Genomic DNA, 6,000 nt, shown 5'->3' on the forward strand with positions numbered 1-6,000 from the left:
AACTGTGACATAACAAGGGTGCAGTTAGCAGTGACATGGGAAACTTTGTGACATTACATGATCGAATACTGGGGAACAAGACTACTGATTATCGTAGAAATTAACAGGATTTCAATTTTACATTTCCATAGGTCAGGAAAACAACAAAATCATTTATGAAGGCAATTTTTCTATATCAGTTTTATGTTTACAGGAGTCTTTTTGCGAAATTACAGGACATCTGTACTTCCTGTGTCACGGCAGTATGTTGCAGATCAGTTATAAAAACAAAGAATCAACTGATAACGTTTTAAAATGACCATATAGACAAACATCTATCCAAACAAAAGATACAGCAAACAGTCAGTTAAATAACAGGAAACTGTGAAACCCACAACATTTAAAAATATTCAACACCAGCCTCCATAGCAGCAGCAAGGCAGGTGTCCGTTGGGTCGTGTTGGGATTGCAGTGTATAAAAATATCAAAAAAAGAAGAAATAGTACCTTGATCACAGCAGACGGACACTAATTAAGATAAATCAATCTGTACTTGGTCCATGTGCCTCACAAAGAAAATGAAATGGCGCCTCACAGCACTGCTGAATTTAAAGGCAGCAAAGAACAGTGATAATGATGGCAATGAATGACAAGTAATGGGCAGGTGTAGGAAAATGGCCCTTGTTGCAGTTACACCCCCTGCCCACACACTTTTTGCCTGATCTTGATGCTGACTTGATTGAGAAGGTGCTGGGATCCTGCTAACCAGGCCCCAGCACCAGTGTTCTTTCACAAAAAATGTACCATTGTTTCCACAATTGGCACACCTCTGGCACGCAGATAAGTCCCTTGTAAAAGGTACAGTGGTACCAAGGACCCTATGGCCAGGGAAGGTCCGTAAGGGCAGCAGCATGTGTTGTGCACCCTAAGGGACCCCTCGCCTAACACATGCACCCTGCCATTGCAGATTGTGTGTGATGGTGGGGAGAAAAAGGCAAAGTCAACATGGCATCCCTCTCAGGGTGCCATGCACACAGCACACTGCTAGTGGCATAGGTCAGTCACCCCTCTAGCAGGCCTTAAAGCTCTAAGGCAGGGTGTACCATACCACAGGTGAGGGCATAGCTGCATGAGCAATATGTTCCTACAGTGTCTAAGTCAATTCTTAGACATTGTAAGTACAGTGTGGCCATATTAAGTATATGGTCTGGGAGTTTGTCAAAACGAACTCCACAGTTCCATACTGGCTACACTGAATACTGGAAGTTTGGTATCGAACTTCTCAGAATAATAAACCCCCACTGATGCCAGTGTTGGATTTATTAAAAAAATGCACAAAGGGGGCATCTTAGAGATGCCCCCTGTATTTTACCCAAACATCTAGTGTAGGACTGTAGGAAAGTACCATCTTTCTTGGCATGTTACCCCCAAATTCTGCCTGTTTGTCAGTATGTTTTGCCTGTCTCAATGGGATCCTTCTAGCCAGGACCCCAGTGCTCATAGTTTGTGGTCTATATGTGTTGTCAGTATGCTTGACTGTGTCACCAAAGTTCAACTCCAGCGCTTATGCTCTCTCTACTTACCAAATTTGTCACTATAGTTTAGTGACTCCAGATTCCAATTCTGATTGGCACACTGGACCCCCCTTATAAATCCCTAGTATATGGTACCTAGGTACCCGGGGCATTGGGGTTCCAGGAGATCCTTATGGGCTGCAGCATTTCTTTTGCCACCCATAAGGAGCTCATACAAACCTTTCTTCAGGACTGCCTCTGCAGCCTGAGTGAAGTAGTGTCCCCACTATTTCACAGCGTTTTTCACTGCACTAAGTAACTTATAAGTCACCTATATGTCTAACCTTCATTTACTGAAGATTATGTGCACAGTTACTGTGTGAGGGCACCCTGGCCCTAGCAAAGGTGGCCCCAAATTGTCCAGGACCAATTTCCCGGACTTCGTGAGTACGGGGACACCATTATACGGGTGCACTAAATATATGTCAATACATATATGTAGCTTCACAATGGTAACCCTGAATATGGCCATGTGAGGTGTTTTAGGATTGTGAAATTCAACCCCCAATCCAAATCTGGTATTGGGGGGGAGAGGGAAATTCCATGCACCCTGGGGGCTGCACCGTGGACCCCCAGTACTGCCAAACCAGCTCTCTGAGGTTTCCACTGCAGCCCCAGCTGCTGCCACCTCATATACAGGTTTCTGCCCTCCTGGGGACTGAGGAGCTCAATCCCAGGAAGGCAGAACAATGCATTTCCTTTGGGAGGAGGGCGTTACACCCTCTCCCTTTGCAACAGGTGTTACAGGCTTTAGAAATGCTTTGAAGGGTACAGATGGTGGCAGTCTACATCGGTTTAGGGACCTCCAGTCCCTCGTCTGGCACAAAACTGGACAAATGAAAGGGGGTGACCACTCCCCTGTCCATCTGGTGCCCAGAGCGCCTCCAGCGTGTTCCTGGTGTTAGCCATCTTGAATTCCAAGTTGTGGGGACACTCTTGAGGCCTCTGAGTGGCCAGTGCTAGCAGGTGAAGTCAGAGACCCTTCCTGATAGGTGCATACCTGGGTAGGTAGCCACTCCTCCTCTCAGGGCTATTTAGGGTCTTTTCTCTGGGTGTTTCCACAGATTTGGATAGCAAGATTCCTCCAAGACTCCTCTGCATCCTCTGCTTCAGCTTCTGACCGACAGATCAACCGCAGACTGCTCCAGGAACCGCTGTAACTGGAACAAAGTATCCAGGACAACTCCTGTGACCTGCAACTTCAGCTCCAGCCAGCTTTTGCTAAAATTTCCAAGGTGTGCCCGCTCTGAGGACTCCCTGTCTTGACCCTGCACCAGAAGAACCGAAGGAATCTCCTGTGGAGTGACGGAGTCACTTCCTTGCTCCAGCAGGCACCTTCCTACACGACGACTGGTACTCTGGTACTCCTCTCCTGTCGACAAGCGTGATCCCTGGGACCCAGGTGGTGGACCGAAGTGACCAAGACTGTCCAAAGGTCCAGCTGTCCAAATTTGGTGTAGGTAAGAGCTTGCCTCTCTGTGCTGTGACAGTATCCCTGGTAATGCATCTTCTGCAGCTCCTTGGGCTTCTGTGCACTTCTTCCAAAAGTTCTTCGTGCACAGCGTAGCCCAGGTCCCCAGCACTCCATCCTGCGACGCGCAGCTCCCTGAGTTGTTCTCCGGCAGTGTGGGACCCTCCGGTGTAGTGCTGCGACAACCACACTTTGCATCTTCTTTGTCCCCGTGTTCTGGGACTCCCATGGGTGCTGCCTGGTCTTCTGAGGTCTCTCTGAAGTGCTGAGAGCCCCCTCTGTCTCCTCAGTCCAAGTTGAGACTCCTAGGTCACTCCTGGGTCCAGGCAGCTCCTCTTTGAAGCAAGCCAAGTATTTGCATGAACCAAGACTTGTTGGCGGAATCCAGCAACGCAAACAGCCTGCATCCAACACCTCGACATGGGACATCGCTTGCACCAAGCATGAACCGACAGCTATCTTCTTTGGTGCGTTTCTGTACTTTTTTTTCTAACCAGAGAATCCACTTTTGCACCTTCTTCCAGGTTGGCAGGTGCTCCTGTTCTTCCTGAACTCTTCTTCGACTTCTGGAGTTGGTCTCCTCTCTCCACAGGTCTTGAGGTCCAGGAATCCATTGTTTGTTGCTTGCAGTCTTGCTTGGTTCTTGCATAACTGTTCATCACGACTTGTAGTGTGTTCTGAGGAAGCTTGCTGTACTTTATTCCTGTTTTCCTGGGCTCTGGGATGGGGTACTTTACTTACCTTTAGTGTTTTCTTACACTCCCATCGCCCCTCTACACACTACACTTGCCTAGGGGGGAATTCGACATTCACATTCCACTATTTTAGTATATGGTTTGTGTTGCCCCTAGGCCCATTGCAATCTATGGTATTTTCTAGTGTTTGCACTATTCTATCACTGTGTCCTTACCTGATGTTGGTTACTAGTGTATACATTGTGTATAATACTCACCTCCAGAAGGAGTATTGCCTCTAAGCTATTTATGGCCTTGTGTCACTAAAATAAAGTACCTTTATTTTGGTAACGCTGAGCATTGTCTTTTATTGTGTATAAGTACTGTGTGACTATAGTGGTATTGCAAGAGCTTTGCATGTCTCCTAGTTCAGCCTTGGCTGCTCTGCTACAGCTACCCCTAGACAGCCTAAGCTGCTAGAACACTGCATACATTTCACTAATAACAGATAACTGGACCCGGTATAAGGTGTTAGTACTTTAGGTACCCACTACAAACCAGGCCAGTCTCCTACAAGGACTGATAGGCCAGCCTGCCACTGAGAGACACGTTTATGACCTCATGGAGTGAGGGTCTTTGTGCCCTCTGAGGCCAGAAACAAAGCCTGCTCTGGGTAGAAGTGCTTCACACCTCCCCCTGCAGGAACTGTAACACCTGTCGGTGAGCTTCAAAGGCTCAGGCTTCGTGTTACAGTGCCCCAGGGCACTCCAGATAGTGGAGATGTTCACCCACCCACCTCCCCCCCCCCAGGACAAGCCCCCACGTTTGGTGGCAAGTCCAGAGGAATAATTAGGAAAAACATGGAGGAGTCACCACCTCAGCCAGGACCACACTTAGCTGAAGTGACCCCATCCTTGCAGAATCCTCCAACTTGCTTTGGAGGATAAAGACCAAAGGGAGTGAGCACAAGGAGGGTGTAGCCACCCTCAGGGACAGTAGCCATTGGCTACTGCCCCCTGACCCTAACCCACCCCTAAATTTAGAATTTAAGGGCTCCCTGAACCAAGCTAGTCAGATTCCTGATGACATCAAGAAAGAAGGACTGCTGAGCTGGCAACCCCGCAGAGAAGAGAAGGAGACAACAACTGACTTGGCCCCAGCCCGTCCCCTGCTTCAAAAAGCTGCAAAAGGAGAAGCAACACGTTCTACAGGACCAGCGACCCCAGAAAAGCCTGCAGGGGACTGCCTGCATCACCGAGGACCAAGAAACTCCTGTGGACAGCGGACTTGTCCAACAAGAAGAAAAAGCAACCACCTTTAAAGGGACTCCCACCTCACTCCAGAAGCGCGAGTCCAAAACCACTCTGCACCCATCGCCCTTGTTCCGTATCCAGAAGAACCAACCAGCCAGAGAGGATCCCCAGGCGATTCCAACCCAGTGTCTACCCTGGGCTGCCCTCTCATGACCCCCACAACGACTCCTGCAGAGGGAATCCTGAGGACCCCCCTGACCACGACTGCCCAGGACGAAGATATCCGTCGCCTGGAGAAGCACTGCACCCGCAACCCCTAGGCCCAAGAGAAACTGACCACCACTCCAGCATTGACCAGCAGGCAGGCCAGTACCTGCCCAGTCGGTGGCTGGCCCGAGAAGCCCCCCTGTGCCTCGCCTGCAGTGCCTAAGTAACCCCTGGGTGCCTCCTTAGAGTTCCATTAGGAACCCAACGCCCTGTTTGCACACTGCACCCGGCTGCCCCTGTGCCGCTGAGGGTGTGGTTTTTGTGTCTACTTGGGGCCCCTCCAGTGCTCCTCCAAACCCCTCTGGTCTGCCCTACGACAACATGGGTATTTACCTGCAAGCAAACCGGCACCGGAACCGGAGTACCCCCTGTCTCCATAGGTGCCCACGTTATTTTGGCTCCTGTTTGACCTCTGCACCTAACCGGCCCCATGTTGCTGGTGCTGGGAGTTTAGGGTTACCCTCAACCCCCAACGGTGGGCTGCCAATGCCCTGGAGTCAATTACTGAACTCCAAAACTGTACTTTATTTTTCTCCCCGAGGAACTGTTGAAAATTGCACAGTGTCCACTTTTAAAATAGCTTTTTGCAACTTTAAAGAAAACTGTATGTATTGTCAATTTAATTCAAAGGGTTGAACTTACCTATGCAAAGTACCTTTCATTTAATGTACTTACCTGCAAACTGAATATTGTGGTTCTAGAAATAAATTAACAAAATATATTTTTCCATATAAAAACCTATTGGTCTGTAGTTAAGTCATTGAGTGTTCATTTACACTTATT

The sequence above is a fragment of the Pleurodeles waltl genome, chromosome 11 (assembly GCF_031143425.1).
Source record: "Pleurodeles waltl isolate 20211129_DDA chromosome 11, aPleWal1.hap1.20221129, whole genome shotgun sequence".
Taxonomy (NCBI): domain Eukaryota; kingdom Metazoa; phylum Chordata; class Amphibia; order Caudata; family Salamandridae; genus Pleurodeles; species Pleurodeles waltl.